The following is a 24856-nucleotide window of genomic DNA, read 5'->3' on the forward strand; positions in this document are numbered from 1 at the left end:
GAAGCTGAGAAAAGCAGCCATGTTAGATAAAAACCAATAGTCCAGTTGCCCACAGTGTAGGGTTGCCAAGTCCAATTCAAAAAATATCTGGGAACTTTGGGGGTGGAGCCAGGAGACATTTGGGGGCGAAGCCAGGAGCAAGGGTGTGACAAGCATAATTGAACTCCAAGGGAGTTCTGGCCATCACATTTAAAGGGACAGCACACCTTTTTAAATGCCTTCCTTCCATAGGAAATAATGAAGGATGGGGCACCTTCTTTTGGGGCTCATAGAATTGGACCCCCTGCTCCAATCGTTTTGAAACTTGGGGGGTAATTTGGGGAGAGGCACTAGATGCTATACTGAAAATTTGGTGCCTCTACCTCAAAACACAGCCTCCCCAGAGCCTCCAGATCAATTCCCCATTATACTCTATGAGAATTGATCTCCACATAGGGAATAATGAAGTACCCAGCAGACATTTCCTTCCCTCTCCTCACCCCCTCCGTTTCTGGCGACTCTGAAGCGAGGGATTGGCATCTCTACTCACGAGTTGCAGCCAACTTCTTCAAAGTAACACAGACACACCATCCCAAGAGGAAGCCTTTCAATTGGAGACTGAAGCCTCCGGAGGTGGAAAGTCACATGATGGCTTTGGGGGTGGGGCTTCCCCCACCGGCCAGCTGACTGGGGGCAGGAAGGAGCCTGGGAAAGTGGAAGAACCCCCGCTGGGACCTGGGAATTGGCAAGCCTACCACAGTGGCCAACCTGGTGCCTCAGAGGGCCAATAAGCGGGGGCACAGATGCCTAAACCTTCCCCATTATTGCCTTCAACAACTAGCCAACTGCCTTTAAATATGGAGGTTCCATTGGTCATCATATCCATTAATGGATCTTTTAAAAATGAATTTGTCTGAACCTAGGGTTGCCATTCTCCTGGTAGTGACTGGAGATCTCCCAGATTTACAACTGGGCTCCAGTTTACACAGACCAGTGACCCTGGAGAAAATAGCTGCTTTGGGAGGAGGACTCTATGGCATTATACCCAACTGAGATCCCTCTCAGATCTGGGAACCCTATACCCTTTTTAAATGGTCCAACCAGTAGTCAGTCTGTCATCCTATGACAACAGCCTGGTTAAGTGGGTAGAGGGTCAGATTAGGATTTGGGAAACCCAGAGTCAAAGCCCCACTCTGCTACGGAAAGTTTGCCAGTCACTCTTTGCACCTCATAAGCAGAACGTTTTTTGTAGAAAAAGCCCAGCAAGAACTCATTTGCATACTAGGCCACACCCTCTGACACCAAGCCAGCCGGAACTGTGTTCTTGTGCATTCCTACTCATAAGCAGGCCTCAGATGCAGTGGGAGCTCACAGGAGCACAGCTCCTGAACCTTTTTGACTGCTCCACCTCCTCCTTCCCACCTTGTCCATTGAATAGTAGGTGCAGCTGCATAACAATCCCTGGATGAGCTCCACCTCCTTTTTTTTCTACAAAATGACCCCTACTCATAAGGTTGCTGTTGTGAAGAGAAAATGAAGGGGGAACAGTGTCAGCTCCACTGAGGAGCAAAGTGGGTTATACCCATACGGTCCACACGGTCCACATTGTACAAAGAGGAAATGTGTGATCTGTCTTGAATCTATAGCCCATCGCCTGTCTCCTATCACATTATGAAGAAAAACTGGAAGCCTTCTTCCAGTCTAAGGAATGTTCCTCCAACTTAAGTAGCTTTTCTGTTGGAGAAAATTCCTCTTGTTTAAGTAGGGCTGCCAGGTGGGGTTGCCAGGTCTGACTCAAGAAATATCTGGAGACTTTGGGGGTGGAGCCAGGAGTAAGGCTGTGACAAGCATGATTGGACTCCAAGGGACCACACACCTTTTAAATGCCTTCCCTCCATTTGGAAATAATGCAGGATAGGGGCACCTTCTTTGGGGACTCATAGAATTCAGCCCCCAGTACAATCTTTTTGAAACTTGGGGAGTGTTTTGAGGAGAGACACCGGATGCTATGCTGAAACTTTGGTGCCTCTACCTCGAAAAACACACACACACCCCCAAGCCCAAGATATCCATGGATCAATTCTCCATCATACCCTATGGCAATTGGTCTCCATGGAGTATAATGAAGTGCCCAGCAGACCTTTTTCCCACCCACTTTCTAATGACTCTGAAGTGAGGGGAAGGTTTCCAAACCAGGGGATCCCCTGCCCCCAACTGGGGATTGGCAACCCTAATGCCAGGCCTCCTACGTTTTTTCCCAAAGCGATGTAGCGACACGGCCAATGTCATGCCCCCATGTCCCTCGCCACAAATCTCCCACCATTTGCCAGACAACCCTAAGTCTACTATCCAGGATGTATTGCTTCAGTTTCATCAAGAGACCAGCTGATCAGCAACTAATGGCCCTGGATGTATGTGCCAATTCAATTCATTTATTTATTTATGTTTGCACTTTGTGTGTGTACCCCCCCATTCCTGGAAGTCATGCTGACCTCTGGCAACCAACATTTCCACTCCTACTGGGGCATGGAGGACGTTCAGACAAGTGGCTTGATAGTGTGCCTCTGCTCCCAACCCTGGTATTCTCTGGAGGTCTCCCATCCAAATACTTGCCAGGGTCAACCCGCTGAGCTTCCGAGATCCTATGAGATCCGGCTTGCCTGAGCTATCCAGGTTAGGGCATGCCAACACATTTTGATAGTGTAAAATATGCTCCTGTGGGTTGCCGCCTAGTGGCCAAGTGGCAGATACTTTGGTTTAGACCAGACATACTCATAGGGAAGGCGGGGTTTGTAGAGTGATTTTCTAAAATGAGTGCTTGGCTCCGAGGACTTATATACAGTGGTTAAAACGAAGCAGAGTTATACTCCTGTTTTCCTGGCATGGCCTCCCAATATTATAGACAGATACAAGTTTCCAGGGGTAATGATAAAGAGTTATAGTAAAAATTAATTTCCAGGAACAAACGCCGTCACGTCTTCGTGCTCACATTTTAAGCGTAGTGTTTTCCATATGGCTATTTAACATTCAGTTTATTGTTAATAACCATCCATATTTATTCAAGAAGCAATTACGGTCTTATTAGTTGACCTTTAATGCATACCAAAGTGCTTGTATACATAAAAAGCTTTTAGAATTCCCTCCTAGTGAATAAAGTGCAGGTAAAACCCACAACCAACAATTGCAAAGGCTACCAAGATTCTCAGGGAACCGAGGCTGGTGACTTAAGGAGTCAGAGTTTGGGATGGGGAGGGAGTTCAACAGGGATGTAATGTCACTCTAGGACTTTTATTTCTTCTGAACTATGGTGTGCTAGAGTGAGTCCATGCTACGGTATACCACAGAGCCTATCCTATGAAACTACCCTTTCCTCTAGGGGAACTAACTGATTTCTGTAGTCTGAAGATTAGCTGGAAGTTTGGGAGGACTTCAGGTCCCAACTTGAGGGTGATAACCCCTAGATCCTGCTTTGAGGTACCCATCACAGGATGGTGGGTGGATTAGTAGCACATGTCAAGTGCCTGCACAGAAGTTGAACACATTATGAAGCCCTCAATCATCTTTCTTATTGGTTGGTTCGTTGCCAGCCAGTCCAGAAGACAACAACAACTCCCCCTGGCTTCCATGTCCATGAATGCCTTTGTTTTTGAAAGTTGAAACTTTTTGTCAGGGAAAGAACCCAATCCCATAACATGAGGAATACCTGGCAACAACACTTTCTGAATACACAGAGCTGCATGCCTTTTGCAATCTTCAAACAGAAAGCCAGCACCCCCTTTCTGATTAAACCCATCGGCAATTACAGGCTTTAGCCAGCAACCTGGCAATGATGTCAATTTAAATGTTACCTAGCAACCATCATTTCCACAGGCCCCTTAGCCTGTCAGATCTGTAGCACTCGGTTGCCCTAAAGCATTGACGTGGGTGGGACTGTTGTGTGGGTGTTAATGCCACATTTTTTTAAAAAAAAGCTTTAGTAAAACAAAAATGCAAACTGTGCTGGACTTTGAATACATATCCCGAGCACAAGCATGGGGATTATTCTAATGGCAATGAGCAGCAAACATAGAATTGCAGAGCATGTGGGAAAGAGAGCAAATGAAGTAGCATTTCCACTGCATTTGGAGAATGGCAGGCACAATGTGAGCTGTGGAAGGGCTGTGGCTCAATGGTAGAGTACCTGTTTTGCATCCAGATTCAATCCCTGGCATCTCTAGTTGCAAGGATCAAGTAATAGCTGCTGTGAAAGGCCTCTTCCCAAGACCCTGGAAAGCTGCTGCCAGTCAGAGTAGATAATACTGATGATTAGGGCTTTTTTAAAAGCAGAAACATACAGAAATGCCATCGCTTGGCATCTGGGGTGTGTGGCCTAATATGCAAATTTTTCCCACAAAAAAGCCCTGTGTGAAACAATGGTGATGTCAGGGGGCATGGCCTAATATGCAAATGAGTTCCTACTGGGCTTTTTCTACAAAAAAGCCATGCTGATGATACAAAGAATGCTGCAAATTTCATCATAAATATGTCTGACTGTTGAAAGTACAGTGTTTGAAGGTGTTAGATGTAAGTTAATCAAGCAGCCTGTGCAATTCCTGCGACACACGCACATCAAATAGGTTTGCAGTGGTTATTTTGCAAAACTGTGCATGCACAAAATGCTATTGATTCAAACCAATCTGAAGCCATTAGTGGCACTGCTGCGATGACCATCAAATGATATTTTGTAAAAACAGCATTTATTTATGACTGGTGTATACGTTTTGTGGCTATTTAAACAATTGCCTATTGAACAGAGCCCTTATTTATTAAGTGCAGAGGGTAGGGGAAGTCAATATGGCTTGAATGAGAATGTGAATGCATGAAAAGCCAGCGACATGGTTAGTAAGGAATAGAGAGAAGCCACGTGCTGAACAGCCACAGACTAGTCAACTAACCATCAAACTGATCATCAAAAAATCAGCTCCCTGTTTGCAGCTGGTGGGCAGGACATGAACCAAACTGGTGGGTGTTCAAGCACGCTTTCTGAATACACCAAAGGTCTGACACAATAGTAGAACATCTGCTTTGCATGCAGCAGGTCTCAGTTTCAACCCCCAACATCTCCCACTAAAATAACTAATGGGAAAGACCTTAGACCCTAGAAAGTCACTGCCCATCAGAACAGACAGTGCTGACTGTGATAGATCAAAGGTCAGACTCAGACCAATTCGCACTCACCCTACGCCACTCTGACGTTTCTCTTTTCAGCACGGGTTCCTTTCAATTTCCCACTATCTGCCTCGGGGCTTCACCTTGTATCGTTGTTTTTGCACGGCAAAGAGAAACTGGTTTTTAGCGGTTTCTCTTTGCCTTGCAAAAACTGCGATGCAAGGTGAAGCCCTGGGGCAGGTAGTGGGAAATCAGAAGCATACCACACTGAAAAGAGGAACGTCAGAGTGGCTAGGGTGAGTGCAAAATCGGTCTTAGTGTGAGGCAGTTTCATGTGCCTGAGTCTCCTAAATTCGAGGATGGTGTATGGATTCTCAAAATTTTAAAAAGCCCACATTCCAGTTTTGATGCCTACCCAGAACAAGACTGGAATCAATATAGTCTCCAGTTTTAAATTAAATTTGTCTCCTTTTTCCCTCTCTCTTTAATGACTTACCAAGGACCACCATGTTCTAAGCTGCCTGGAGAATTCTGTTGCTCTCGAAAATTCGTTCACTGCTTTGTGACATTTCCACAGATCCTGACGGAAGTGTTAACCAATTGTAGCTTTGATGCCAGTAACTGACATTGCAGAGACGTATTGTCAGGGCTTTCTGGTTTCCAATTTAAACCAAAGCATCCATAAAATCAGTGCTGTGTTTCACAAGAGGCTGAAATGCATCCCGTTACCAGCAAATTCATCTCCCTGAATGATAGTTTCATAATGAGTAGCGTGGAGTCAAATAAAAACGATCTCACCAATGCGATCCTGGAGATCGTATTGGCACTTGAACACTGTGCTGCAAATGCTTCAAAAAAAAATTAAGTTAAATCTTTAAAACACCCCCTAATTAATTTAGCATGAGCCAATGGTCAATCAAAGGGTAAGTAAAGTGGGGGCAGAGGGGAGGTAGCCACTGTTTGGGTGCATGATCAGGATTTCCTCACTTTCTGTGCTTACAGCCATCCCAGGACCATCATGGGCCTGTTATGCATCACTGAAACTCAGTTAGCTTAAGCTTGTGTCTGTTACCTGAAAGCTCCCGCTGCACCGGGTCGTAACAAGCCCCAAATGCCACCCAGTGGCAGCTCTATTTTTCAGCTGCTAACAAGAAGCATCCATCATAGACCTCCATCTTTCAGTGGACTGCAGCCACATCTAAACTAGAACCTCTCTAATTCCTGTTACGTTGTGATGGCACTTTGTTTTATTTAAGTTTCTTTCGGCTTCACTTTCCTCTCCAGTTCTCTCACAAATTATATTTTAAATATACAGTTTGAGGCCTTTTTGAGCCTGAGTGGCCCTTTGAAATTCTGACTTAACAGGTTGGAGACTCTAAAAAAAAAACTTGTGGGGAGGGGGTATTCCCTCACCTTTGCTTTCCTCTCCTCACCCCCACGGTGTCTATACAGGCTCCCTCTGGCTTCCCAGCAGCCTTCCTTTTCTGTCCACTCTTTCCCCCTCTGGCCAGCCTGATCTGGCCCCCCCGGTCTGCCAGCAGCACTTTATGCTGGAAGTCAGCTATTGCTCAATGCCATCACTTCTTTTGTTCCTATAATATCACTGCTAGAGGAGCAGGCCCAGACCAAGCGGCGGCAGTGGAGAAAGAGGCAGCACCATGGAGAGCCAGAGGAGTACCACTTCTTCTGGGGCACTGGGTGAGCGGACAGGGAGTGGCCCAGCTCAGCTGAGACACCTCCTTCCATCACTGGGCAAAGCGAGCGACAGCTCCTGGGGTGTCCTGATGGCCTCAGGGAGGCCGCAGCAGGGACCTGGCAATGGCAGCTCCTGGAGCATCCTGCTGTCTGCAGGGAGACCACAGGTGGGACCCAGGAGTGGCGGCAGTTCCTGGGGCATCCAGCTGGCTGAGTGGAGGCAAGCCAGCAAGAGCAGGTGAGAACACTGACCATTTTCACACTAAGCTTGTTCCAGGTGGAGAGCCCTTTTGTCCCCGGTGCTTCTCTACATTTTCGCACAAGTTACTACAGAGCTGCAAGTTGATGCACCACTTTCCTGTGGCAAGCAAGATCCTCTTACAAGTGGTTTCTGCTTGCCGCGGGAAAGCTGGGGGACAACTCACAGCTCCATGGCAGCTTGTGGGAAAACGGAGAGAAGCACCAGGGGCAAAAGGGCTCTCCACCCGGAACAAGCCCTAGTGCGAAATCGCCCATTGTCTGTGCATGCACAGACAGCACTTTTTAGTTAGTGGGGGATATTAACCCTCCTCCCCCAATGTATTTTTTAAGTTTTCAGATTTTTCTGCACACCTACAGAGTCCCCACCAGTGTGCAGAAAAATCTCTTTCCCCTCCATATTTGGATTGAGATATCTGCACAGAGGGGCTATGTTGGAATTAGATATAAAGTTGTGGTGTGAACAGCCACAAAATGGCCACTGCAGGAAGCAGAGACAACTATAAAATGGCTGCTGCATCTTACTGTCAGCCACAGAACAAAGTTGGAGTCCAGTAGTACCTTTAAGACCAACAAAGTTTTATTCAGAATGTAAGTTTTCATATGCATGCTAGGGTTGCCAAGTGCAATTCAAGAAATAGCTGGGGACTTTGGAGGTGGAGCCAGGAGACATTGGGGCGGAGCCAGGAACAAGGGTGTGACAAGCATAATTGAACTCCAAGGGAGTTCTGGCTGTCACATTTAAAGGGACAGCACACTTTTTTAAATGTCTTCCTTCCATAGGAAATAATGAAGGAAGGGGCACCTTCTTTTGGGGCTCATAGAATTGGACCCCCTGGTCCAATCGTTTTGAAACTTGGGGGGTACTTTGGGGAGAGGCAGTAGATACTATACTGAAAATTTGGTGCCTCTACCTCTATCCTGGGGACCCACACCCAGAGGGGGACTTTTCACTCGCTATCACGCCCAGCCACTGGTTTAACAGTTTACAGTGCAGTTCTAAGAACACTTTGTTCAGAGGAAGCCCCACTGAGTAGGCTTGAATAGGATTCTGAAAAGACCTGCTTAGGATAGAAGGATAAATGGCTCATCAGAGCCACCGTACCTTTTGAACACAGAAAAACCTTCCAACAGTTGACCACCCTGGCAATCTGATGCTGATTTCAGCAGGCTTGGTGGGAATAACTCTGTACAGGATTGCACAGTTAATCACACAGCTGTCAATAAATATGTGAGTGGCGCCAGCGCATGGCTTTACAAGCTTTTATGTTGCGCCATCAGCTAACAATCAAGTGCAATTTATTTTCAGTGACCTTTGAGATCGCTGGAGGTGGGGGGGAGGCAAGAGAACTGAATACCTATGGAAGGCCTAGAGACACCTTCAACAATCACTGAGAGGAACTTACTTGGCGTTTTTGAGAAATCCAATTTTGTATTTTCTTAGGCATGCCATAAACATCACTTTATCCACCTTGACCCCCACCCCCGCATTCATACAGGTGCACTATGAATTGGCTGATTCCCTGAAGAGGCCAAAGAACTTTCCCAAGGTCAAAGAAAGAGCTCATATCTCTGAAACCAGTGTTCTCTGTTAATCAAAGTAATTAAAGGCAAGTATAAATCCCAATTCCCCTTTAATCCTTCTTAACAATAAGAAAGACTATTAAATCCTTAATGTGCCTGCTTTAATTATAACCTATCAAACACAGAATCAATCTAAGCGGTAAACACAAAAAGCTGTATTCAGAGAATACGGAAGATCATGCCTTTTAAAAATGCAAATTGAGTCAGGAGCATAAAACCTATAATAATATTTGATTAATCTTGCCTCTTTAAAACGCCCATGCAAAATATTTAATTCCACTCGCGGACTGCTAGGATACAGGTCGAAGAAGGTACGCCTCTGGTTGATGCAAATAAGGGGTACAGGAAAGGTTCTTGAACATTCCACCTTTTAATTCCTCAGAGAAAACCAGTCATCGGATGCCAGTGTGATTCACTTCAGTCATGGGAAACAGAATAATACCTGCATTGGTTACATTGGTTACACCAAAATGAAACAGAGTTATTGTGGCAGTGTGGAATAGCAGTTAGAGGGTCAGACTAGGATCTGGGAGACCCAAGTTCAAATCCACACAGTAATGAAAGTTTGCTGGGTGACTTTGGCCAAGTCTCTCCCCCTCCAGTTGTAATTACCTCACAAGATGGTTATTGGGGGGTAAAAACAGGGAAAAGGGATGATGATGTCAGCCTCTTTTGGTCCCCATTAGTTTGACATTCAAAGTATAAATATCTAATTAGGGACCCTATTTGGGTAGAAAGGCAGCATATAAATGTTTACAATCAAATTGAATAAAATCAATTGTTACTCCAGCAGATGTTTTCATGGATTACAGACCACTTCTCCAGATACGATGAATGGAAATCCTGGTTTTGATTAACCACTGAGCATAGGTGCAGGTCTGAATTTCATGCAGACTCATCCTAAGGAGACCTGTACTCTTCTAAGCCCGTTGACTTTAGGTTTAGAAGGCTGTAACTCTGCTAATGTTGCCAGCTCTGGGTTAGGAAATACCTAATTTGGGTGGTGGAGGGAACCCAGTGGGGATGGGGTGTTGCAGAGAGGAGGGACTTCAATGGGGTAAAATGCCATAGAGTCCACCCTCCAAAATGGCCATTTTCTCCAGGCAAATTGAACTCTGTTGTCTGGAGATCAGTTGTAATACAAAGAGATCTCCAGGCCACTCCTGGAGGTTGGTAAACCTAAACACTTCTTAGGATAACACTGTTAACCTGGAGAAATCCAGTGCTCAGTAACAGATAACTGGTAAACTGATCAAGCTGTTGAGAAAACACACATGACACTGTCTTCTAAGAGTCCAACTGAACAATGGACAAGCCTACAACTTCCAGATCAGACACTGCTTGATTAGTTCAAGATGGCGGGGGGGGGGGGGGCGGAATCCTGCCCATTTAGAGGTTGGGGGACACTACAGGGTTGCCAGTCTCCAGGTGGGACCAGGAGATCTCCCGCTTTTACAGCTGACCTCCAGCTGGCAGAGATCAGCTCCCCTGTAGAAAATGGCAGCTTTGAAGGCAGGACTCTATGGCATTGTACCATGCTGAGGCCCCTCCCCTCCTCAAACACCACCTTCTCCCAGATCCACCTCCAAAGCCTCCAGGTATTTTCCAACACAGACCTGGTAACACTAGTCACCCCTGGCCACCAGCAGAGAATGGGCAGGGTAGGGTGGTGAGATTCAGGTTGGGCAACTCCTAGAGATTTGGGGGTGGAGTCTGAAGAGGACAGGGACCTTAGTGGGATACAATATCATACAGCCCTCCCTTCAAAGCATCCATTTTCTCCAGGGGAACTGGTCTCTGTAGTCTGGAGATGATCCCTAATTTCAGGGAATCCCCATGTTACATCTGGAGGCTGGTATCCCTAGGGGACAGTGTCCTGGGCCTTGGAAATTCTGGTAGGCATGCAGAAAAACATTACTTTGTAAATCAGAAAGACAAAGTCCCCATCCACAAACACTGACACACCCATGTTCTAGTCTGATAAGGACTCAACATCCCATTGCCTTCTAAAAGGTATGGAATGATGAGGACCACTAAGTCAGTAAAAGTGATTGAAAATCCAATACAGAAGGGATGAGGATACTGCCCTCTCAAGTCTCAAAGAGTTTGTAACATCCTAAAAGATTGGTTTGCCAATCTCCCAGTGGTAGCTGGAGATATCCCAGTGCTACAGTTGATCTCCGGATGACAGAGATCAGTTCCCCCAGAGAAAATGATTGCTTTGGGGGATGTACTCTATGGCAGTGTACTCTGTTGAGGCCCCTCTCCTCCCCAAACCCTGCCATTCTCAAGCTCCACCCCAAAATCCCCAGGTATTTCACCACTGAAAGCTAGCAACCTCCTGAAGGGGTAGATTTAGGCCACTTGTTTCCCAGTTCTCCCACCCCGTGATTTATCACAGGGTCCCAGCTCATTCATTTCTAGTTGGCAGCCTTTCCCATATCCCAGAAAATAAACTGAGTTTTCTAATGAAACACTATGCAAAGGCAGAGAATGAAGATGTACTGTTCGCTGCCCAGTTAAAATTGCTTAGTGCCATACAACGCTTTCAGCTGCAGACGGTGTTTTCTTTCGCCTCGCTCCCCTGCAAAAGTCCTTTTAGTCTGCTTGTATTTTATGCTTCAAGTGGATTTTTTTCCCCCCAGCTGATAAGAGTATAATTCAGTTAGGCGCTAGTGATGGCAATTGCATTTTCAAAAGGGCATTTTTGCATGGAAAGATCTGTTTTAAAAGGAAGGGGAAGAAGGGTGGGGGGAACATGCAGCTGAGAGCCTGGAAGGAAATTGTTATCTTTCAGCAAATGCTAAATAATTTAATCATGCCATTTCACACTTTCCCTCTTCCAGTGGTAAGATGTTCCCAAGGCAGACTCTTTATCAGGGTCACTTTTCTTGTGACGTTTGCAGGCTTACGCTGCTTTTCTAATATCCGTTCAGTTATAGAGAAGCCTGCTGAGCAAAAAGATCAGGAAAGCAGGAAATATAGCAGCCTGTAAAGCTGTATCTCTCCTGACAAAGTCAGCATACCTCTCAACACTGCAGAGGCAAAAACAGAAATGCTAGTTAAAAAATATCAAGCTGCCTTTTATTGGGTCAAACTGTTATAAGAATGTAAGAGTCACCATGAGTCACCATGCTGGATCTGACTAAAGGTCCATCTACTCCTGTTTCCACCAGTGGCAAGTCAGATATTCCCACTGAGAGCTGCCCTCCCTTGACTGGTCCCCAGCATCTGACCAACAGAGAGATTCTGCCTCTGAATCCAGAATTCCCAGTTGGCTAACATGGCCAATGTAGACCTATCCCAACCCTTACCTTTTCTAAATTCACCTGTTGGTGGATGTCACCATACCTTGTGTTTGTGAGTTCCACAAGATGACAACTCACAGTGAGAAGTCCTGCTGTGGCTCCTGACAAAGCATCTGCTTGGTATGCAGAAGGTCTCAGATCCAACCCCCAGCACCTCCAGTTAAAGCAGTGGCTCCCAACTTTTTTGGCACCAGGGACCAGTTTTGTGGAAAACAATTTTTCCACGGACTGATGGTGTGTGTGTGTGCTAGGGTTTTTGCCACTCCAGGCTGCCCCCCTGCCTCATCCCTGCCCCCGCTGGGGTCTTTAAATGATGGGTAGGCAAACGTCACTGCCATGCTGCCCCTTCTGCCTGCCTGAGATCTGGGTGGATGAAAGAGGTGGTGCTTCGGTACGAGACCACACTGCTTCTTTCATCTGCCCAGGTCCCAGGTGGGCAAAAGGGGTGGCGGGGCTTGCCATGCTGCCTCTTTTGTCTGCCCAGATCCCGGATGGGTGGAATGGGCAGTGCGGTACCTCTGCCTGCTCCGCAGCCCAGTTGCTAACAGGCCATGGACCAGTACAGGTCCACAGCTCAGGGACTGGGAACCCCTAAGTTAAAGGATCTTGGCGGTAGGTGACATGAGACCCTGGAGAGCCACTGCTAGTCAGACTAGACAATGCTGACTTTGATGCACCAAGAGTCTGGACTGGATTGGCCTGATCCAACATGGCTTCTGTTATATTTTAAATACTTCATCAAATGCTGACATTCCAATCAGACTCAGAACCCTCTAGGGCTACTTTTCAATAAAACTGAAACCACCAAACATGGCCAGCGGGTGGGAGTAGGTGAGGTAGGCAGCCACCTTTGGTACCACCTTGCCTACTGGGTGCGAGGCAGCTGGGAGTGAGGCCGCACTGCCTCTTTCATATGCTCAGGATCCGGGTGGATAAAAGAAGCGGCACTGCCTCCCAGATACCTCCCCTGCAAAGGGAGACAGCCTCGGAGCAGGGCACAGCAGCCCCGCAGCCCCTTTTGTCTGCCTGGCACTTGAGCGGACAAAAGAGACCATACAGCCTCGCTCCGGTCTCCATGGGGGGGTGCAAGCATGGGGGCAGCCTGGGGTGGGAAAAAAAACCCAGTGCCATCCCTGACACAAAAAGATCTAAAGGGAAATTCTAAGGAATAAGCCCCATTGAGTAGACCTGAGTAGGATGCTGAGTAGACCTGCTAAAACTTGTCCTTGCTAATCTCCCACATCTCATGGATCTCATGTGATTAGACCTTAGGTATGCTAGATTGCAGGAAATCATTAAGAAGTTCAGTTTAGGCACCTTAAGGGCTGATGTATTCCATCTATGCAATCTTCCCTTCTGATTATCCAGTATAATATTGTGGCCAAAAGGGATGTTTGATTGGAGTCTGAAACTCTGACAAAAACAGTTATCTATTATAGCAATTGTGAACGTTTCCTTAATAATTAGTTGCTGACTGCCTCTGTGTCCTTGAATCATACTCATGTCGACTCTGTCATTATATATGAGACACCTAATGGCCCCTGCAGCTTGTTAGGGCATTTGCTTCAGCTTGTCTTCATGACATCCCCTTTGAAGTATTGCAGGGCAAATTTTGTCATATTTTATATTCAGATCGTCTCCCCTCTTGTGGTCATAGTAAAATTGATACTCTGTCCTACAAAATATTGGAATGCCTTTTTTTTTTTACTGTTTTTAGGAAACATTGAATCTCACCCAATATTGCAAAAGAGTTAGCTTATCTAGAGAGGGTGGTACATATGCATTCACAATAATTAAAGATAATTTTTTGAGGAGAAGCTTGACGACCTGCACCATAGAGATGTTTGCCTGTAGAGTGATGTGTTCCAAGGCAAAATGTGAGGAGACAAGTATAGACAATCCTGCTCGAAAATGACCCCTTGTATTACTCCTGAAGGCTGGGAGGGAATAGGATCTGTACCCTTCTAGATGGATTTGGTGTGAAGTCCAGGTTTCTTGGAGTAGTATAACATCAAACCCCTTAAGATATCTTATAAACTCAGCATCCTTAGCCTTATTCTGCCAGCTGGCCACATTCCAGGAGACGATCTTAATATCCAGAATGGTGAAGGGTTTGGATAGCGAGAGTATGAAAGGGGTGGTGAGTCAGTCTTCTCTAGTTAGTTGTTCAAGGGTGCCATTGGTATCATGAAACACAGATCCATTACGCAAGCCGCTCAAGATGTTCTTAATTAGTTGACTTGTATTTGGCCACACAATCTCACTATTGCTGCTCAGAAGGGGGTTCTCAGCCATTACTGGAGACGTATGAACGTCAGCTTGTGTTGATGACTCAAGGTTCTCCTTGAGATCCAATTTGCCATCTGTGGTGGAAATTAAATCAATCTTCTCTTCAGGATTCACTTGTTGGAAGGGTGAGTGGTTTGCTCCTGTTTTCCTTTGGTCTACCTCCATAGAAATGAGAGGAGTTAGAGGGACTGATAAAGCTGGACCATTCTCAAGAGTGTTGGGCATCATGAGCAGGTTAGATACTTGTTGCGTGTGATCACTTTTTGTTTTCAAAAGTTTGTCCCTCAACACTTTGAGTTTAGTTGTGATTGCAAGTTGTTCCATAGATGGGAGGGCTGTGAAAGAGTTAATTAGATCCTGTTCTATGGAGTTCTCAAGAAGAAGATGCTCTGAACCTGGGTTCAGGTAGAAAGGTGAATCAGGACCCTGAGCCAAGCCACTCTGGTCTCCAGCTTTTGTCATTCCTGCCTTGAAATTGATGTCCTCTGTCAAAGAGCCCTCTTTTTGCCAGTGGGGTAGCAGGGGGCTTATAAGAGAATTGACAAAGACCCTAGCTGGAAAAATCCCCTTGGTGTAAAGAAAGTCTTTCTGAGACTGCAGCAGACTGGGGATCCTGGAACTGCTGAAAGTGAGCAAGATTCTTTGAGCCTGATTTGGGCTGGTAAGAGGTTCCACCATAATTAAGTCAATTGATGGTAATTTCCCCCGTAGAAGGGCTTTTAGATGGTAAGTAGCCCATCGAATTGAGTTCCATAAGAACCACTTTTAACACACTCTTTGTTTAATGAACTTCAAGGGGATAATATTCCCTATCTGATGGTAGAAAGGGATCTGAAAACAATCTACTCGGTTGCCAGATTTGGTTGCCAAATTTCTGTCTAGCATATTTTCCTTTAGAAATGTGTTTTTCTTTTACTCACTACTCAAGATGATGTGTTAGTCTTTCACTCACTGCTGATGATAGGAGCTCTGAAAAGGAAAGTAAGTAATGATACCCATGGGATAATTAAATAAAAGATGTCCTCTGTGTTGGAGTGGTTAGAGAGGAAATTCCACCATACCATGAAGGCTTGCTGGGTGATTTTGGGCCAGCCAACCTTCTTCCTCAGAAGATGTTGTGAGGATACTGTGGAGGGAGGAGGAGCTGAAGAAGAATTGGGTTTATGCCCCAACTTTCACTCACTCAGAGTGGCTTACAATTTCCTTCCCTTCCAGTTCTCCAGATTAAAGTCTGCTGCTCTTAACCACTGCACCAAACTGACTCTTTTCCAAGTGTTCCAAGCCACTTTGGGTCTGCACTGGAACGAAAAACAGAATGTAAGTATCTAAATAAATAAAACAGAACCCGGTGAGGGTATCACTGCTTCAGTTGCGGACAAGCACCTTGAGCATGTACAATCTTTTTTTCTCACTGAGGATCCGGTAAGGAGTAGTAAATCAGCTTCTTTGTAGAATACCTCCACTTATGCTCAAGTAACATATTTTAAACTAAACAAATGTTCCAGAAACAACTGAACCTTCCAAGTCCCCAGCCAAATGAAAGCTGAACCTGGTGAGTACTGCTCTGGAAGCTTGCTTGCAGATGATCTATGTACTCAGATAAGAGCTGTCAAGTCACAACTGACAGTGAGCCCAGCAAGGGGCTTTCAAGAAGGAGAGATGATTTGCCATTGCCTTCCTCTGCAGTGCCTTCTATTCTGCTCTCCCATGCAAGTCCCCAACCTTTCTTAGCCTCCAAGATCAGGCTAGTCCAGCTGGCTTCCAGGACTTTTTTTTGTAGCAGGAACTCCTTTGCATATTAGGTCACACACCCCTGATGTAGGCAATCTTCCTGGAGTTTACAGTAGGCCCTGTACTAAGACCCCTGTAAGCTCTTAGAGGATTGGCTACATCCAGGCCTCAAATTCAGCAGGAGCTCACAGGAGCACAGCTCCTGAACCAGTTTGGTGTAGTGGTTAAGTGTAGTGTTTAAGTTAACCAGTTTGGTGTAGTTGAGAGCCAGTTTGGTATAGTGGTTAAGTGTGTGGACTCTTATTTGGGAGAATTGAGTTTGACTCCCCACTCCTCCATTTGCACCTGCTGGAATGGTCTTGGGTCAGCCAAAGCTCTGGCAGAGGTTGTCCTTGAAAGGGCAGCTGCTGTGAGAGTGCTCTCAGCCCCACCCACCTCACAGGGCGTCTGTTGTAGGGGAGGAAGATAAAGGAGATTGTAAGCCACTCTGAGACTCTGAGTGGAGGGCGGGATATAAATCCAATGTCGTCTTCTTCTTCTTGAACCTTTCTGAGGGTTCCCTCTCCTCCTCCCCACCAACCTTGTCTATTGAGTAGTAGGTGCAGCTGCATAACAATTCCTGGATTAGAAGAGCAGACAGCCAACAAGCCATCAGGGGCTTTGCCACGCCCCCAGCAGCCCATTATTAACCCCTGGAGAAGCCCATGCCACCCTTTCTCCACTTCTTATGTGGTTTTGGGTGGCAGGTGGCTTGCTGGCCTTTTGATTGGGGGCGGCAACCCAGGAGAGCCCCAGGCGAGCGAAGCCTCCTTGGGCTGGCTGGATCCTTTAAAAAATTGACCCTGTCATCTCAACAAATTTTATCCTTGCAGGGGTGGGGGGGAATCCAAATAGTGAGTTCCATTCAGTGACATTTCTGGTAATGAATGCATTCCTGCAAAAGGGGGCTTGTTCATGGTTTGTTTTTGTTTTTTTTAAAGCCAAGAAGAAATGTAGCTTTGCAAATCTATACAGGAATTAAACCTGCCATGTGTTGTGTTTGTCTGTTTGACAAGTGATAATTAACTGGTGACAGTATAATTCTGGTTTTGATGCAAACTTGTTTTTCATTAAAAAATAATCATGGAGCATTTGCACTGATGGAGTCGCACGGACAGCCTTACTGCCGGGATCTCACACACGCACACACACACATAGTTTTATGGCACATGCCAATTTTGAAACACATTCACAAGAGGGGTTAATCCATGCTCCTTTCAACAGATTTTGGTACCAGCGAGCAGTTGTGTGTGCCAAAGTCAGAACTTGGCCTGAGAGGCTCAGTTTCAGACTGGGATGAGTTGATATTCCCCAATTCTGTTCTGTTATGCTTGCAAGATTTCATGCTGTGTCATGTTTCAATTCATTTTAATTCTATGATTGCCTTTTTTTTTTTTAGCAGTGTTTTGCCAATGCACACAAATACATTGGTCAGGATTCAAAAGACCTGTGGGAAAATGTGTAGGTTTCAGTTTCTGATTTTTAGAAATCCTTGTTTAACCAGAACATTTTGCTGATTATTTCTCTGTCTGTTGATTGCTTGATCTTAAATATTTCCATGCCACACCTCAAACAAATAGATTATTGGGGAAGCTTACAGAAGAATCTAAAATGCAAATCAAGCTAAGTGTTCTTCCAGCAAAGGAACCACTACAGTCAAAGGAATAGGGTTGCCAGCTCTGAGTCCGAAAATACCTGGAGATTTTTGGGGGGTGGGGTCAAGGAGGGCAGGCTTTGAGGAGTATAATGCTGTACAGCCCACCTTGAAAAGCAGCCATTTTCTCCAGGGGGGTTGATGCCTGTCACCTGGTGATCAGTCGTAATTCCAGGAGATCTTCAGCCACCACCTGGAGGCTGGCAACCATATGGAGGAAGGCTTTTGATTTTGCTCAGCGTAACAATGAGGCGCAGGCCAGGAAGTTAACAGCACTGCATAGAAAAGGAGCGGGAGGCAGAGTGAGACAAGTTTAGCCTGATTGGTTCCGACCTGAAAACTGGAGGAATTTTCATTCAGATTCTTGACCAGTTACATTCTGAATTCTGAACTTGAAAGCTCTTTGAAGACTAAATGACAGGTTGACTTGAAATATGCTCTCTGCAAATTGTCTTGAGCCAATTTCTCTAATGAGAGCAATAAAAAATGGAACATGCAAAAGATCTTTGAAGTAATCTGGTGGAACTGGGGCCACCCGAGAGATGTGATGCTCTTGCACTTGTGGCTGTGCTTTTCATGTAGGAAGCACTAAGTGCTTTGCAAACGTTAATTAATTGAGCTCTGTGCTAGCGGCCTTTGCTAGAATGTACATTGCGCAAATTTATTTTTTCGGAGAACTACAAAGGTGACTCATTTGACCCTCATTGGTATTCCCCTGCTGTCTTTTTAGAATAATAGATAGAACAGAAGTGAAAAGACATCCCCCTCCCCTGCAAATTATACGTAGGAGATTTTGGAAATATAAAGGTGCAATGCAGGATGAAAGACACATATATGTGAAGTGACTCCAAGCAAGATGGTCTTTGAGCAGGCCTCATTTTGGGCAGGAGCTCACAGGAGCGGTGCTCCAGAACCTCTAAATTTTATTGTGCTCTTTCCGGTGATGTCAGGGGTGTGTGACATATGCAAATGAGTTATGCAGATGAGTTGTGCTAATGAGTTCCAGAACCTCTTTTTCTACAAAATGACCCCTGCCTTTGAGAATTTCAGTAAAGTATATGCAAAATCTTTGTCGTGGGATTGGTTTGTCCATGATGATTCCCAAATTCCTTTCTTCTAAACTTCTCTCCTGATTTTGGATTCAGCTGGGGTTGCTTCTGAAGCAGAAATGATGAACTAGGAACCCTCAGTTTCCCATCTCTTCTTTACAAATCTCACGCAGACTGAAATCCAGTGTGGTGTAGTGATTAAGAGGAACAGCCTCTAATCTGGAGAACTCTTCCACATAAAGCCTGCTGGTGACCTTGGACCAATCACTTCTCTCAGAACTCTCTCTCAGCGCCACCGACTTAAAAAGGTATCTGTTATGAGGAGGGGAAAGGAAGGTGATAAGCCACTTTGAAACTCTTTGGGGTAGAGAAAAGCAAGGTATAAAAACCAAGTCTTCATTTTCCTTCCTCAATGTAACTACTGTCTGTTGATCTCACCCTGTTTTAGCTCTAGGTGTCATCACACAGCTGAATCCTGAGTCATCGAAAAGTTAAATGCAAAGAAAAGAGGGGAAATGGCACCCAGCAGCAGCACCAAGCATGATCTCCATCACTTTGACTTCCCTCCAAGTCACCAATATGATTCCCCCACCCCATGCAAAAAGGCAAAACTATGATTCTTCCTCTGTATCTCCCCCCAGGGCTGGTCCTAGAGTTCACAGTGCCCTTGGCAGGCCTGCTGCCTGCTCCCCTGCTAGGGTTGCCAATCCCCAGGTAAGGGCAGGGGATCCCCCGGTTTGGAGACCCTCCCCCCGATTCAGGGTCATCAGAAAGCGGGGGTAGGGGAGGGAAATGTCTGCTGGGAACTCTCTTATTCCCTTAGAGATTTATCCCCATAGAAAATAATGGAGAATTGATCTGCAGGTATCTGGGGCTCTGGGGGGGGGCTGTGTTTTGAGGTAGAAGCACCAAATTTTCAGTACAGCATCTAGTGCCTCTCCCCAAAATATCCCCCAAATTTCAAAACGATTGGACCAGGGGGTCCAACTCTATGAGCCCCAAAAGAAGGTGCCCCTATCCATCATTATTTCCTATGTAAGGAAGGCATTGAAAAGGTGTGCCCGTCCCTTTAAATGTGATGGCCAGAACTCCCTTAGAATTCAATTATGCTTGTCATAGCCTTGATCTTGGTTCCACTCCAATGTCTCCTGGTTCCATCCCCAAAGTCCCCAGATATTTCTTAAATTGGACTTGGCAACCCTACCCCCTGCTCTCCTCCATGGCACTGCCCTCCTCTGCAGTGCTGCCCCCTGGCACCGTGTCCCACCCCACCGCCCACACAGGGAGGAGAGATGGAGGTGGAGAAGGAGGCAGGAGACCAGGAAAGTTGGTATGAGAGTGGGAAAGCAGGTTCAAGAGTGCGAAAGGCCTCTGCAAATCACATGGGAGGCTCCCAATTTAGCATCCCCCAGGGCTGACACCCTGGGCAAATGCCTTATTTGCCTACTGGAAGAGATGGCCCTGTCTCCCCCACTCCCCAGTATATGCAATGAGACCAACACAGCACCACTGCTTAGGGTAATTCTGCTGAAGAAGGAATCCCATTGTGTGGATCTAGAGTGTTGTTATTTTGCTGTCAAGTCACAGCTGACTTTTGGCTACTCTGTAGGATTTTCAAGGCAAGAGTTGAATGAAGCTGGTTTGCCATTGGCTGTTTCTACATAGCAACCACGGACTTCCTTGGTTGTCTCCCATCCAAGTCCTAACCAGTTATGACCCTGCTTGGCTTCTTATGAGATTAGGCTAGCCTGGGCAATCAAGGTCAGGGCTTTAGGAAAGTGAAACTAAATTCTGCCACACCTTTCAGTTTATTTTATTAGACTTCTAACCCACCCTCCCCTGCAAGTAGGCTCAGGGTGGGTTGCAACAAAACATAGAGATACAATCCAACCTTCACAACCAAACATTAAATAACAGGAAAAGAACCTCAATAAATAATAATCTCATCAGTAACATAAATAAATAAACAATAACAAATGATGGCATTGTCCAATCTAGGGTTGCCAGCCCCCAAGTGAAAGTGGCAGACCACCCAATTTCATGGGCTCCAGCCCGCTGCCGACCAGCTGGCCAATTGGGAGGAAGCCCGGCCCCCAACAGCCATGAGTCTGCAGGATGTCCTAGTCGTGATAACATCACTTCCATGTGACATCATCACATTGGAGATGTTGCTTATGGTGACATTGCCCCACCTCCCACTCCCAGAGAGCGAGGGGTGGAATTCTAGCAAGAGCTCCTTTTTATATTAGCCCACATATCCCTGATATAGTCAGTCTCGCTGGAGCTTACAAAAAAGGGCCTTGTAAGCTCTTGGAGGATTGGCGACATCAGGGGGTGTGGCCTAATATGCAAAGGAGCTCCTGCTAGAATCCCACCCCTGCAGAGAACTCCCTCCCACCCCCACCAGTGCCAGGTAAGGACCTGTGTTACACCTCAAATAATTTTTATAGGGGAATATTAATATTTCTTAGCTCAAAATGGTAGGCCTACGAGAGGTGAGGTGGGCAGGATCTCTGTCTTTGTCTATGGAGATAGACCACGGAAAATCCTTTGGTTAATAATGGATTTTATTATGGCATAGGGTTTCAAATAGTTACATCTCAATCAAACAATTTCAAGCATACAAGAGGAATACAAGAGTTTAGCTGATTAAGCATGGATGGGGGAAGGTGATACAATACCTATATCTTGCGGGGTAGCCTCAGTCAGAGGAAATGCAAGGCCTCTGGAGGGAGATTTCTCTTGAGAAGAAGGGGGGTGAGGGTAGGAAGGGGTGGGAGGAAGGAGAGGATGAAGGGATTCCCTTTTTCCTTCTTTTTCTCTCTCGACCCTTTGCTCTCTGGACCCTAAAAACTGACAGGTGGGGTTGCCTGTTTTCTAGGGTAAATTACGTCACATCAAGCAATTAAACTACCCAATGAGTGGCCAGAGTGTCACACCAATGGAAAATCAGAGAGTCATATGTGTAATATCCAATCAGAGATCATTCGTATCATAGATCCATACCCCAACATAGGAATTTTAATTACACTGGCCAAATGACTTTATGGTCCTATTTCTCCCAAAACTGATTCCTTTGAAGCTCCCAAAAAGTGATAGATTTCTCTCTTAGTGTCAAACATGGATGGCCATCCATCAAGTGGTCAGGGGACTGGTTGACTTTGATGGCCTTAGCAATTAATTAAAGAAAAACAGAAACTTTGTTAAAAGTCAAAATTATGAGATCAGCTTACATTCACACCAAGATGAGCACCTAACCTTTAACCTTTGTGTTTCTGCTGTCTTGCCCTGAAAAGTAACAGACAAGCCATTTATTTGTGTAGGAGGTTTTCTGGTAATTCTTATTTCTTTATGCTTTGATAACAGGACTTTAAAAGGTTGCCAAAAGAGTGAAGGAATTTTTATAGCTCTGCCCACTAGTCTCTCTGGGCCCGGAACTCTTCATTCCCAGGAGCAGAAAGATGGACGCTTCTTAACCTTTCAGCCGGCTGTCCTGTTCCAGCTTGTGAACCGGAATCACACCACAGCCTGCCTTGGGCCAAGGCATTTTTCTCCCTTATGCGCAAGAGAGACCATTCCAATTCAAATGGGCATTGCTGTGTCATATATTCTAGGGGTACATTGCAATATCACATTCCAGGGGTGCATGGTTTGGGAATAAGTACAAGGGTGTCTTCCTGGATATCACCTGTACCCTGGTCCAATCACTCCCACATAAGCTTCCATATGTGTGCAGATGGATGGTAACTGATGCTGATGGGGCAGATGAAAGACAATATAGCAAGCAATGCAAAGCTATGCAGGGAAGGGAGGCCAGTAACTAGATCTCCACTGCCTCAACCATAGGCCTACACAACAAAAAATGCAAGCTAGTGACCAATTTACTAAGAAGTATATAGAAATCAGTCCAAATGTCCAAAACATGTACATTCAAGTCCCAAAGTAGCATGGTGACAAGCCAATCGATTAAGTACTTGTTTCTTTCCAGTCTTCATCAGACCTGGGACCAATATTGATTCAATTATATGGATTTTTTACACAATTTTCAAAAAAGAGGGATGCTGAGCGTCTCCAGCATCAATTTCACCTCGGCTACAGCTCAGTATGTGGCTTCTTGTGCAAGAAGAGTGTTCCACCAGGGCACCGCCAGAGCTGAGAAGGTTCTGGCTCTGGTTCAGGCAAGGCAGACATCTTTGAGGATGGGGACCATCAGTGGATCTTAGTCCAAGTGGAGTGCTCTTCTAGGGACATATCAGGAGATTTGTTGATAATTTCTGCAAGCTGTTATTCAGTTTCTTCTGAAAGCATGACATTCATTAATAGAAACTATTATAGCACTGCAGTGTTTGTGCAACTTCCTTCACAAGCATTTGCACAACAATGCTAGTGGCAGGGCCTTTTTGTAGCAGGAACTCCTTTGCATATTAAGCGACACACCCCTGATGTTGCCAATCCTCCATGAGTTTACAGTAGGCTGTAAGCTCTGTAAGCCCTGTAAGCTCTTGGAGGATAGGCTACATCAGGGGTGTATGGCCTAATATGCGAAGGAGTTCCTGCTACAAAAAGAAAAGCCCTGGCTAGTGGATATTTATGAGGATGAATGCCATCATTTCATTCCCATTATTTTTGTGCCTGTTCTCTCTGCACTACATTCTACTCCCTCTTCATTCCAAATGTATTAGGATAAACTTCTAAAATGAATTCTGGAATGTGAGCATTAGCTCCTTCAGTTTGTTTCTGCCTCATTTCCTCATAACATTAACAACAAGCACATTTGCGTTGATAAAACACTGCAAAAAAAAAAGAAAAGCAGTTTGGTTGTGATCCTACATAGGATTACATCAAGATTCTTTTAGGCCTTTTTTTATCCATGGGCACTTAAGCACCTGTGAGTCTGTAATGAAAAAGTCTTGATCTATCCATATGTGCATTTGAGATGCTCTGATGTCTTCTAAAAGAGAGCATCAAAACCAGTGGTGGCCATTGCACAACCGCTGCCAATTGTCCATCTCCCACTCCCTTGAATGCAGGATCAGCATGAGAGAGTTGACCAATCAAAGAGTGGATGGCTGGCCAGGTCTGGCAGGGGCTGCCATCCCTGACAATTCTGGTCTAGCGTGAGCTCCCTCCCACCACTCACCCTCTTGTTAAGACCATGTGGGATTACCTAGTTACCGGTTCTGGGGGCTGAGCAGGAATTTTCTGAGCCTCGCTCAAATTGGCCGGGGGGGGGGGGGCTTTTTTGGCCTGCTCCACATAGTCACAGGGAGTGAGGCATAAATAGGTCTGGTATCACTGGTTAAGCCCCAACTGGAATGGTGGGGGAAGCATGGGTTGAAGGGTTTTCAAGCTGGTGAGCACCCCAAGACATTTGCAATGAGGGGTCCTCACTACCTAGAGGCTTGGCAGTCCAGATGGTCAGGGAAGCATACGACCAACCTCAAGGCTTAGCAGTTGTGGGCAAGGGTGTGCTCTCTCATTTCCTCTACACACTGGCATATGGGCAGTGATGGGTAGGGTCTGGAAGCTTTCAGACCTGACCCTGAGCTGGGGTTGTTTTGCCCTATTAGGAAGCTTGCTTTGCAAGCTCAATGCAACCCATGCTTTAAGATGCATGTAATGGTGCAGATCAGCTTATGTATAAATAAGATTCCCAGTTTAACCCATAATTTGTGTAGTGTTTCATTTGAGGGGTGGATGGGCAAAGATTATACTATCAACCTGGGTGTGACCAGTTCAAGATTTGTCACAATAGGGTAATCAGGGACATTCACCTAATCATTGGCCTTTACTCTGTTCTTTCTGAGTCGTCTGTGATATGTTGCCAAGGTACGAGGGAGAGGGAGATCTCTTGTTTCCCACTGGATTTGTGTGTCCGCTGCTGAACATGACAGAGCATTTCTCTTGATGATCCCTGAGCTGTGTGGTACCAGGAAGAGAAAAACTATCTTGGTGGGCTACTGGGTACCCAGCTGCAAGGATTTCTGTTCCAGCACAAGGGATAATTCTGGCTATGGAGTTGAGATACCAACTTCCAGGTAGGACCTGGGGATCCCCTAGAATCACAGCGTATCTCCGAACTATAGAGATCAGTTCCATTGGAGAAAATGGATGGGGTTTTT

This window comes from Heteronotia binoei, chromosome 17 (genome assembly GCF_032191835.1).
Source record: "Heteronotia binoei isolate CCM8104 ecotype False Entrance Well chromosome 17, APGP_CSIRO_Hbin_v1, whole genome shotgun sequence".
In the NCBI taxonomy this organism is placed as follows: domain Eukaryota; kingdom Metazoa; phylum Chordata; class Lepidosauria; order Squamata; family Gekkonidae; genus Heteronotia; species Heteronotia binoei.